Consider the following 13,165-nt stretch of genomic DNA (forward strand, 5'->3'; position numbering starts at 1 on the left):
CTAGGACTGCGCAGCTGGGCCAACGTGACACAGAATCCAAGCTTTGTTTTCCACCAGACAGCCCCCTGCCTGCCCTGCAGGAACAGCTTCACTCTGGTTTGAGAAGGTTAGGGTTCCTGACCCAGCTTCAGTGAGGGAGGTTCCCCCTATTTCTAGCCTCTGGCCCCATTTGAAAATCAACTCAAATCACTTTTCTTCAGATCAAGGTAGAATAATGGGCATGAATTTCTCTATTCTTTTCTGTAGGCACACCTAGGCTCATACTGAACCAGCTCCAAAACACATGGGGTTTGAGAAACTGAGCGCTAGAACTTGATTACTGAAAAACGGGCTGTTCTCAGCCCCAAGTTGTGAGGCACAGACGTCCCCACAGCTGTGTTCCTGTCCTCTGGGCACAGGTTTTCCAGCTGGAGGGAGTGGGGCAACCTCAGCCTAATGGGCTTTTTCTAGGCCGAATTGGGTGCCTCAGTCTTACTTTGTTTTAAGAAAGTTTAGCGGCATAGGATGAAAAACAAAAAAGGGAGGCAAGCTGTTCAGATGCCAGTCAGGTGAATCCCCCAGGGGCTTTTCGTGGCATTCTCTGTAATTTTGCACAAATATGGAGCAGACGGAGGCTTCCCAGATGGTGCTAGTGGTAAAGAACCTGCCTGCCAATTCAGGAGATGTAAGAGACATGGGATCGATCCCTGGACTGGAAGGATCCCCTGGATAAGGGCATGGCAACCCACTCCGTGTTCTTGTCTGGAGAATCCCATTGACAAAGAAACCTGGCGGCCTACAGTCTATGGGGTTGCAAAGAGTTGGATGTGACTGAAGAGACTGAGCAAGCAAGCATGCACCAGAAGCCGACGAGTGGCCGCTGGTTAGGTATAGCCAGCTTAGATAACCTTCCCCTCTCCTCACATTTTAAACTCAAAAATACTCATTACATGGCTTTTACACTCAGCCCTGTACAGGATTTTGAGAAACTATCTCCTGCACTGATTCCCTCATTTTCATTCACAATGTTGCACACCTGTCAAGCATGTGCCAACAATGTTCCTATGTCCACATCTCCCTAGAATTAGTGAAATCACGTGGAAGTTTCTAACTGAAAAGGAATTATTTCAGGAATGGAAGTTATTAACAAGCAGTTACTACTGACCTATTATCAAAACTTAAGAATCTGTGCTGATGGCTTGGTTTGGTGGTTCTGTCTTGAGTGTGCACCAGAATCACACAGAGAGCTTGTTAAAATGTAACTGTTGGGCCCCGCCCCTAGAGTTTCTGATTCTTTCAAGTCTGGAGTGAGACCCCAATTTTGCAATTTTCAGCAAGTTTCCTGAGGGATGCTGCTGCTGTTGGTCTGGGGACCATGCGTTAAGACTTACTCAGCACTGTGAGGTGGTAAAACTCAAAATGGTAGGAATACTGTTGTTTTATATCTGCTAGGAGAAGACAGTGGTTAAAAGGGCAAGTTTTGGATTCAGAGAATCTTGCTGGGATTCCTCCTCCAACAGTATCAACTATGTGAGCTTGGCTAGTTTGTTTAAATTTTATGTACTTCAGTTTTCTCATTTTAAAAATGAGGATAATAGTTTCTAGTTTACTGGATTGTTATAAGGAGGGAGACAATGTATATAATTGGTTTAGAACATAGGCAGACGTATAGCATGTGTACACCAAATGGTAGATCTTCTTTCTAAGAGTTCTTGTGTATCTCTGAAGTACCTTATTAGGTTTACCAAGAATAGACCAAAGTAAAAAGAATGAAGTATTAGGCATGATTACTTTAAATACCTGGGGAGGTAGGTTTCTTTTCTTTTTTAAAAGATGCACTGAAACCCCCACTGATAAGTAGAGCCCAGGCATTACCAACCACTGTTATCACCTGAGGTTAAAAGAAAGTTCGAGGCTGCTGAGCACATCAGTAGTGAGGAGGTGGGGAAAAAGTTAGAAGGGAGATTACATGGTAGCTTTTAAAACATGAAACTCCAAACCTTCCCAGCTGTAGGAATAGGCAAGGCTGTTTTTAAGGTTTTAAATTTGGTCTTGAAATTCCCACCCCTTGCAAAATTGCCTCCTTCCTAGCCTGCCAGTGTAATGGAAATTCCCACTCCTTCGGTTGAGGCCCTGTGTCTCTGGAATGCAAATTGTATTTTCTAGGAGTAATAGCACATTAATCCAATAATACTCACTAACGCTTTCAGATTAGATTGTATTAGATTAGCTAGGTGTTACCTTGGAAAATGCAGTGCTTTGCCTGAGGGAGTAAGGCACAGAAGAAGCTGACTTGGAGGAAGGATGTCAGGGACTTTGGGCAGTCAAGGGCACTGGGGGGCAGGAGAGAACCGCTGGTGACCCACGTGGACCCGCGGGCTGCAGGGGAGACCTCCAGCCGGCCCCTCCAGCTCCCTGCAGCCTGTAGGTCCCCCAGTTTGTTCTGTGTAAGGCTGTGTGCTGCTGTTCTATGGTGCTGCTTCTCTTCTGTGGTGCAGTCTGGGAGGATGGGCTTTCCCGGTAGCTCTCAGATGGTAAAGAATCTGCCTGCAATGCAGGAGACCTGGGTTCGAACTCTGGGTCAGGAAGATCCCCTGGAGAAGGGAATGGCTACCCACTCCAGTGTTCTTGCCTGGGAAATCCCATGGACAGAGGAGCCTGGTGGGTTACAGTCCATGGGGTTGTGAAGAATTGAACACGACTGAGTGACTAAGCCCTGGGAGGATGGCTTCTGCTGCAGAGTTCTCAGCTGCCTTGGTGCTACCCCCTACTCTCTAGTAGTCCTTCCCCATTTCTAGTGTGAAGAGCAGCTCCTCCTGAAAGAAAAAAAAGGAAAAGAAAAAACCCCTTGCTGCTTTAGTTAAGTCCAGCCAAGTGGTGGCTGCTTTGGGGCATTTAGGCAGAGATAATCCAGTAAGGTTTCCCCCACCCCCATCTTCACTTGTGGTGATGACTAAGTCACCTGAAGCCAATGTTACATAAGCCTTAGCCTCCTATCATGGGAAATCCTGAGACGACACAAAGACAAGACTTACTAAACAGCAAGCTGTGACTTTGTTTCATTTTAATAGCTGGCGGCACTGACTGGGAATCTTAAATTCCACTGAATGTTTTTCGTGACATTTTCCTGGCTAACCTATCAGATGACCAGCTTCTCACTGTAACAGAATCATACAGGCTCTCCTAACCTCATGATGGAAGCACCAGGCTTCACACGTTCGACTGGAAAGCCAGGAGGTCAAAGTTCCCTTCTGTAGCCCCTTTCAGGCTCTCAGGCTTTGCTGCAGGCTGGTTACAATCTGCAAGGGGTCCTCTTTCCTCCTAGATCCCGGCAGCCAGGCGGCCTTCCACCTCGAGTTCAAAGTCTACTAATGTCCATGTGCAATGCCCAGTTCCAGCTGGGGTGATGGGACTGAAGGGCAGGGCCAGGGCTAAGTTCAGGTTCAGCTGGTCTGGTTTTAGACTTCAGCCCAGTCGTGTCCTCCCTTGGTGAGTGACGGGGTTGGGCGGGGTTGGGGGGCGGAGCATGGAAAGGCCGTCTCTGTGGCCAGTGTCCTCAGCCCACAATGCATTTGTATCTTGAAGATGAGCTGGTGTTTTGGCCCGAGGAAAGGGCTCGGTGGAGAGAGAGACGGACAAGAGGGTTTGCTGACTGTTCAGGGGGATAAGCTGCTTATGACCGTGCTCTGGTTGTGTGCATATTATAAGAGTATATTAATATAAAATGTGGACATTGACAAGTCATAATAGAATGAGAGGATTAGAGAAACTGAAGACATTCTAAATGAGCCACTTAGTGGCTCCTGATACTATTGTGTTTATATCCAACTGTCCTCTGGGCGCTTGCTAGAAATAACTTCCCCAGACCAGGTTTGTATAACGAAGCCCTGTGTCAGCTTCCTTATACAGGAAGACACTGACCAGTGGGCTTAGAGTTGGGGGTGAGATCAGGTGGGCAATGGGTTTCTTGCGAACTCTAAAATTCCCTGAATTATTCCGGATTTGAAAGCTGAAATTTCTAAGCACCTTTGCAGGGAACTGTACAAATGACATTGCTCACTGTTGCCACCTCTCCTTCTTGGGAATGTTTTTGATGTCCAGAGTCAACATCCAGAGTTGAACGTAGATGGGCTCTCTTGGGCAAATGTTTTAGAGAAACTGAGGGCAATTTGGTTGAGTCTTTAAGTGCTGTTACTGGGTGTGACTCTGACATGCTAATCAGGGTCAGGCAGGATGCTATTGCCCTTGATTCCTCCAGGAAGAATCTTCTTTACTTAAAGCGGAAGGGTCCATAGTGGGTCATAAGGAACATGTTAAATAAGTCTCACAGAAGGAAAAGATCACTGAAATGGCTTTCTATGTGCTTCTTAGAATCAAAAAAATCTCACTTATGATGTAGCTTGAATTCATGAGGATTGGAGAAAGTAGGTTTTCAATGGAAATATTTTATTACATGCAAAGAACGGATCGTTCCAAATGCTATTCTTACTTGTCACGTTACCCTCCACAGAGACCATCTATCTCAACATGAAATCTTGCAAATGCTTAAGAACTACGTATATATGTATATGTGTGTGTGTATAAAATTCAATCCTCATAGAATTACTGTGAGGTGGATTTTGTTGACTCTTTTTTACTGATGAAGTTCAGAAAAGTGTCTCATCCCAGGTTCCATGGCAGAGAAGTTATAGAGTTCCTTTTCACTTCCCCAGGCCCCTCTTAAGTCCCATTGGCTCTGATCATTTTGCTTCTACCATCTCTGCCCTTCCCCCAGCCTGAACCTAATCCCAGTTCAATCCCTGGTTGGGGAACTGAGATCCTGAAAGGTGCACAGCATGGTCAAAAAAATAAAGAGTTGATGATGTCTATCTTGCATAGATTGGTTGTGAAGGTTAAATCTGTTAATATCTTTCAGGAACACAATTGGCAAATACAATAAGTTCCCTACATATGGACGAGATTCCTTCCAAGAGCACATTCATAAGTCCAATTCATTTCTAAGTCCAACAAATTTAGCCTAGGTACCCAACTAACACAATTGGCTATATAGGGCTGTACTGTAATGGGCTTCCCTGATAGCTCAGTTGGTAAAGAATCTGCCTACAATGTAGGTGACCCTGATTCAATTCCTGGGTTGGGAAGATCCCCTGGAGAAGGAATATGCTACCCACTCTAATATTCTTGGGCTTCCCTTGTGGCTCAGCTGGTAAAGAATGCCTGCAATTCAGGAGACCTGGGTTTGATCCCTGGGATGGGAAGATCCCCTGGAGAAGGGAAAGGCTACCCACTCCAGCATGCTGGCCTAGAGAATTCCATGGACTGCATAGTCCATAAGGTTGCAAAGAGTTGGATATGACTGAGTGACTTTCCCTGTAATAGGTTTGTAATACTTTCACACAAATAATACATAAAAAACAAACACAAAAACTATACATTTTTAATCTTATAGTACCTTGGAAAGTATAGTAGTAGAGTACAGCAGCTGGCACACAGGGGCTGGCACTGAGTGAACAGGCAAGAAGAGTTACTGACTGCAGGAGGGAGAGGAAGTGGGAGATGGTGGAGCTGAAGGACTGTCAGCTTGGCAAGCTGTAATTTCACTCATGTTTGACATTAATGGCACAGTTTCTGGTTCCTTGTTGTAGCTTCTGCATCTTGAAAGTTCACAGCTTGAAGGCTTGAATGCAAGGGAATTACTAGAGTAGACACTTCATTCGTTTTAGTTTTCATATTTCTTGATTTTGGCTTTAGAAATACCGATCTTTGACTCAGCAGATTACCAGGAGTCTTTTAAACCTCGTCTATCCAATCAGACACCCACTCTCCTTCACGTTTCTGCTTGTGTGTGCCATGCTATGTCCTCACTCTGCATGGCCCCTGGTCCCAGACCCTCTGTGCTTTTGATGCTACTGATTTGGGAGTTTGCCCCTCTTCCTGCTATAGCCTTTCTTTCTTCCCTGTGTCTTCTAGGCTTATCTCCATGCCAGTTGTGCACATCTTGCTGCCATAGCCAGGTGCAGAATATAATACCTACTTTGCATACCTCAGGGATTATTGTGAGGATCAAAGGGGTGATTATGTGATGAAAGTGCTTTGAAAAGTAATATGGACTGCATTCATGTGGGCTGTGATGATGGTGATGATTATCAACCCTGGACTATCTTCAGATGACTAAAATTATCCACCCAGCCTGGCTCTTCTCAGTATGTTCTTATCTCTCCTGGTCTTCCCCGCACTGTTTGAGAAGTCTGATAGTTTAAGCAGTGGAAGAACTTGCTGGTGGATAGCAATGTTGAAGGTGAAGAATGCCTGGGTAATGAATTGCTTTCTTTAGGGTCCCGATGGGAAATCTGGTACCCTGGAAAGTGTTAATTTACCTCACTTGAGTGAATGCTTTAGACCCAGCCAGCTTTTCATTTGCCCAGGCAGCCCATCGTGATGATGACATTAAATAATCATTATCATTAGGTGGAACTCCTGTCACCTTGGGGATTTAGAAAGTGTTTCTCAAGTCACATACACAAAAGCAACTGAAATCAGCAGAATGTTCATCTAGAAGAAAGTCGTTGTGAAGACAACATTTGTTTGTAATTGTCAGTATTTGGCAAAGGCAGGAAATGAAAGAATGAAATGAACCACAGCTTTGGATCCCTTCCAGTGTTTTTTTTCCAACCCCAAATCATCAAGACTAGGGAGGGAAGCCTTCCTGTCGCGGACCGTAAGTTCTAGGGAGGCGGGTAGGAGCCTTCAACTCCCTTACCCCTTCTGTCCAGGAAGTCATTTCAAAGGGAGCTGCCTCCAGGGAAAAGCAAGAGCCCATTGGCCAATATTTATTTATAGTCTTATACCCTGTAAACTTGTCTTCTTTTTCAAAATTAAAAGCAAAAAAAGTATTTGGTTTTTGTTTGTTTGGACAACCTCCAGGCAGTTGTATCTGTTCTCTTTATTTCTGTGCTGGTTGCTCAACATCTTTGGTCTTGATGGAACTGGTTTTATTCCTAGGTCCTCCCTTATTATTAATGTTCTTATTATTGGTTAATTCTTCTGTGTTTGCAGTGTCCTTGACAATCTTTTTTTATTAGCTGGTCTTCACAACAATGCAGTGAGGTGGATCAGTCTTATTGAATATTTATCTAACAAGCTGTCCAACATTTTCTTTTGTTGGCTTTTGTTAGGATCTGTTACAACCATTTTGTCTTTCTGATAGTCGCCCTTCTGCAAGACACCTACTTCATGCTTTTTCTTGTGAGGCTCCACGAGCCAGGGGCTTCTGTCATCTGCTTTCAATCCGTGTTTGGTTTCTTCCTTCCTTGCCTGGCTTTTTCACCCTCCTCAAAATGATTGTTGCCTCTTCTATTCATGCAGATGGTGCTCAGCTAATCTAAGGCAGGTGTGGGCAAAGGGTTTCCTTTTTGCTTTCTTGGCTTGGGGTACACCTCTGAGTGGCCACTGGCTGTCAGTTCTTTAGCACGTGATTTGTTACCACATAGTTGGTCACTGCTAATATTTTGTGGTGGTTGTTTGCTGTGGTTCTGTGTATATTGGCTCTATGGTGAACCAATGGACTGTCTGGCTAGGAAGAGAGATGTTTCCAGGATAGTTGGGAGTTGGTACTATAACAGGATATGACATCAATTCTTTCAACCAAGAAATGCCCAAGTCTTCCAAACCTGCCATCATTATGCTTCGTCCACCACCAGATCTTCCACTTCAATAGCTACCACCCTCAGTCTTGCACTTCCATCAAAAATATTTTGTTTCTGTCTATGCAATACACCTAGATGTGCCTGGTGTCTAGGAGCTTATAAATAAACAGAATTTCCCCAAGTACCAATTTTAATTTTGAATACTTAACTATGTCTGTTTTCTTTTACCTACCCCTAAACATTATGTTTCTCTATTGTACATATTGTGATTATTGCTAACTTTTCTTTCTCACCCACTAGACTCTAGATTTCTTAAGGGCAAAGACCACATTTTATTCTTCATCCACTAAGCCCTAAGCTAGGCACCAGGGAGATCTATCAGGTCAATAATAGTTCATTGACTGAATATTAAAATCATCTGATTAAATGAGAAAATGCTTTTATAAACCATAAAATGTTTTATGAATTAGTAAGGACTGTACAAATGCAGCTTTAAAAAAACTTATAATTACATTATTTTTCTATGCAACAATGAAGGATAGGTTTGAATCTTGTGAAGCTGGACAAAAAATACCCATTTTATAGAATAAGAATGATTGCTGTTTGACTGAATTTGCAAAAGATTAAAAGAGGAGCCATGTTATTCTGGTCGATGTCTGATTTGGCATTTGCTTGGTCGCCTGCAGCCATCGAGCAAACCCTGCAGTGGAGGAAGGATAACCTTGGGGTGTGTTTAAAATTCATTTAAAAACTTTTCTTCCATGTAGATGGATTTTAGAAAATGTTCTAAGCAACTGACATGGGTTCTGGGTATAGACAGTTCTGGGAAGCTATGTGTTATTCTATGTTATACCAGATTTAAACCAATGAAATAGAGCTTGCCAGAGTAATTCATTGTAGCTTGCGATTTGAAAGTGGCTCAGTGCTTCAGAACTCTTCTCCCCATGGAACTTATCTGAGGGGCTGTGAAGAAGGGAGCAAAGTAGTTTCCTCTTTTTTCTCTCCCCACCCACTGTCTTGTGGTGTACTTCTTCAAAACATTGGACCGATTATTTCTGCAGATCAAATGTTATGCTGCTGCTGCTGCTAAGTCGCTTCTGTTGTGTCTGACTCTGTGTGACCCTGTAGATGGCAGCCCACCAGGCTCCCCCATCCCTGGGATTCTCCAGGCAAGAACACTGGAGTGGGTTGCCATTTCCTTCTCCAATGCATGAAAGTGAAAAGTGAAAGTCAAGTCGCTCAGTTGTGTTTGACTCTTTGCGACCCCATGGACTGCAGCCCACCAGGCTCCTCGGTCCATGGGATTTTCCAGGCAAGAGTACTGGAGTGGGTTGCCATTGTCTTCTCTGGGTCAAACGTTATAATTAATGATTAAAAAATAAATTCTACTTACCAGTAGAATTACTTACTTGTGCCTACCAGTCAGGCACATTTCAGGTACTTAATAAATACGCAGTGAATAAATGAATAAATTTAACCTTATTCCAGCTGTCCAAAGAGCTTAACATCTGCATGGAAAAAAGCCCCACAAATGACTTTTCTGGCTTTTACCGAAGGGTCCCTGGGATCAGTCAGCAACAGGGGAAGAACTCTGAATTTGGGCCAAGTTCACTTACAAGAAGCCGCTTTTGATAAAAGCTCAGTTCTCTTATCAATATTCCTTCAACTCTTTCTGTAGCCCTGGCAATCTCCTTTTGAAAAGCAAATGCACTATAGGCAGAAGCTGAATCAGAAAGTCAGGATGCAAGTTTCAGTCCCAGTTGGGCAGCAAGACATCCCAAATCAACCCTTTGGTACATTTTGGTGGGATGGATATACAAAAGGTTGACAGCACTTTTGAGTCTATCTATGGAGCCAGAGGTTAAAAAAAGAATCAGTCTATTAGAATTTACTTATGATAAATGGAGTTTCCAAGAGGCTGCACTGTAAGATTCTGGCTTTTCATGAGTCCTACTCACTAGTGGCCAGTGTTAGAAACAGAACTTGTTGACTTTGGGATCTAGTAATTGTTTTAAATTAGTGTCTCAAGGACACAGAACTACTTTCCTTCTTTACTGCCTACTTTTCTGTCCCTCATTTTTATTATTGATTCTGGTTTCACTCCTTCATGTGTGAATCTCTTTGTTTGGCAGGAACCAGCCATCAGAAGATTTTTTTTTTTGTCTACTGAATTCTTTAGGTGCTGAAGATTTAGCTAACTGGGAATTGAATGGAGGAAAGAGTCAAGCAGGGAAATTTGTGCATGAAATGGATTTTTTTGTTCCTCTGAGGATTTGTTGCAAGCAGATATAAAGTGTCTTTCTCCCTCAGAGTACCTCCAAGGGCTTTCATAAATCAATTAGTCACTGGCGGGGCAAGAGAGAGGAGGGGGAGAATGAGCCATGTGGTGACAGCCAGAGACCCTGGCTGCTCTCTCTCTCTCAGGCATGCTGTCCTTGATCATTAGATAACCACAGTGACACTTCACCCCCTGGAGACTGTTTCCATTACAGTCAGAACATCAGAGCAAGGGGAAGGCTTTCAGGATCTCACTCTGCTCCACTAATAAACAAACACCCACAAGAAGAGATTGAGGAAGAGGGAGGCTGGCCATCCTTTTGAGACACAAACCCAAGAAAATGAAATGAAAAGAAATCAATCTTTTATTTGCTCACTTGGGCTCCAGAATACTTATGTATTCTTTCAGCCTTTGACTCTCAATGTGGAATTCGGATGTTTCTTTCAGTTCAATAGACAAGACCAGCAAAGCACCACCAAGGAGTCTTCATTCTAAGAGGATAAGGCTCTTGACACAGTGCTTCTAAGCTTACAAAGTAGGTGCAGCGTATCTCCTGCCAGCTTCTCAGCAGGCAGAGCCTACAGCATATGTCTTAGGGACCCATGAGCTACAGAGTGAGGACGGCTCTGAGGAACACCTAAAAATGTGTCCAGTGGAGCTGTCAGAACAATTCTCCATCAGTCACTCTGCAGGAACAAATGGAGCATCTGAAATGCACGTCATTTTAGGCACATGTTTTGAACTTGGAGTTCCTGGCTTGTGGATGTTAAGGCCACGGGGGAGGTAGGAGTCTGGATGGGAGAACAGGGTGACCATTGCAAAGGGTTCAAGAGAGTAAAGGTGAATTCCATAATTTATAAGATCTGGAGTCTTTCAGGCTACTCAACAAGCAGAGGGATTGGAAAGAAAAAAAATGCTTCTTATATAAGAGCTGAGAGCTCTTATCTCATTCTTGGGAACAAGCTGGGGGGTAGGTGGCAACTATTTTGGTCTTCAGTTTCACAGTTGGCAGAGCTGAGATACGGGGAAGAGAGTTGGTCTGTCTGCCCACTGAGCCAGATGTGCATGCCAAGAGTCCCTGTAAAATCCTCCATCAGTGTCGTTCCCAACCTCTGCCCCGAGTCCTCTGGCAGCCTCCTAGAGACAGAGAATGCACAGCATCACTGAGGTCACCCCACAGACTTGGAGGCAGAAGACCTGAGCTTGAATTCTGGCTCTTCTACTTACTAGCTCCGAGGTCAGGCAGGTTTCTCAATCCCTCTGCAGCAAATCTCTCAGTTTGCTTCTCTTTAAAATGAGGATGACAACAACACAGGGCATTGGGAGAATTAAAAGTGCTTGAACGCACTTAAGCCCCCTGTCTCATACAACTCAGCAAATGCTAAGTGGGTCTGAATTTAAAGAAGTAAAACAAGCCCAGATTTCCTTCTCTGACTTCTTTCGATCTCACGGATGAGCAGGCTCCGGCTTCACCAATGCTCATAGGTTTCCCCATGCCTGTGACTCTCAAAGTGTGCTTTCTGGACCATGAGCCTCAGAGGTGCAGACAGACCTGTGAGAAGTGCACATTCTCAGGCCCCATACTAAATCAGAAACCTTGGGGGGTGAGTGGAGGGCAGCAATCTATATTTTAAGAAGTCTTCAGGTGATTCGGATGCATACTCAAGTTTCAGAACCACTGCCCTGTATTAACTTCACAGTGCCAGGAATAAAACACTTGTGGGGCAACAGGCGCAATCGTTTCTGCAGTGTGCCTGACAGCTTGAGCTCAGGCATTTACTGGTTATGCCTCTATATCTCTTCTGTCCTTGGCCGTTTGTTGAGATGAGAATAGCAAAAGGAATTTGCTAATGGTGATCGTCCTTCTGGACTTTTACAACATTCTGCTTTTTGTTTTTGTTTTTTGGTACAGGGGATAGAATTGACAGTTTGGTGATGGGTCTGCATGAACATGGACCTAGAAGAAGAAATTGTCAAGGACAATCCCAAATCTCCACAGTCCTTGTATTGTTGGAGTGTGCAGACACAGAACACTCTGAAATAAAACACTCAGGGAAGTGTTGTGCTCCAACATATAAACTCTGCAGGAAGATGCTCAAATTTATTAGATATTCAGAAGGAATCTGAGAGTGTTGACAAGTTTTGGAATGACTTTGAAAGTACTTTGAAACTTGAATCTGTGAAGTAAAGCTTGGATATTTTAGAGTTGTGGAGAAGATGAACCTTTCTCTTCATCTCTCCCATAGAGGGTAGGAGGCTCTGTCACTTGAGTGACTCCTCATTTATTCTGTGTAACTTCTTTTATGTATTTATTAAAATTTTCTGGACTTTTTTTCCGGTTGAAGTATAGTTGACTTACCAGATTCTTCTTTTTCCTAATAGGTTATTGCGAAATATCAAGCCTATTTCCTTCATAGTGACTTCCCAAGAGCTTCATACCGAGAATGGCTGCTGTGGCCTTCTCCCTTCATGCCCCGCTCCTACTCCTTCTCCATCACTTTTACTCCTTTCTAGAAAAGGTTAGAAACCCCCCTTACCTTTTAGGGGGATGGCCTTGGTTGAGTTCCCTTAGCAGCACCTGAAAGCATAAAATATCTAAATCCTAAGACCTCTTGGCATACTGCAGTGCAACATTTTCATTTTACAGATGACAAAATTGAAGTCCAAAGATGGAAATGCCTGGCTCCAACTTCAAGATTCTTTAAACTACTCCCTAATGGAAGTGTCTCCACACAGTCTGAGAGTTTAGTAATCATGGGGCGTGGCAGGGAGAAGGGGAGTCATCAAATAGGAAGCTCTGTCTCCACCCCTAGTTTTTCAAATATCATACCTGTTAAAAAGGTCAATCTATACACGGGTCATACCATAATTTTCCACCTTCGTTTGTATAAATGAGGAACATGATGTTTGGCCCACTTTTAATTGTGGTCACTGGGGAATGGGTGAAGTCAAAACCAAACAAACCCCACAAAATCTCTAATTTATCTTTTTGGTGGAAGAACTCATCATTGGCAAGCCCTTAGCTTTTAATTGCTGCCAAAGTCACGCTCTTCACTTCCATGGGGGAAGAGTGGGTGGGACCCCGTCCTTCACATCATATTTATAGGTTTTGCTCATAACACTTGAGTTTCCAGGCCCTATCACTATTTTCTCCCTCTGAAGTAGCTTTAAAATAGGAACAAAGTACTTCTCTTCCCCTTCAGCACTAGGAATATCAGGTGTTTACTTAATATCCCTTAAATTTTGCTTGGCGTGCTTCATG

The sequence above is a fragment of the Bos taurus genome, chromosome 20, assembly GCF_002263795.3.
Source record: "Bos taurus isolate L1 Dominette 01449 registration number 42190680 breed Hereford chromosome 20, ARS-UCD2.0, whole genome shotgun sequence".
Lineage (NCBI taxonomy): Eukaryota > Metazoa > Chordata > Mammalia > Artiodactyla > Bovidae > Bos > Bos taurus.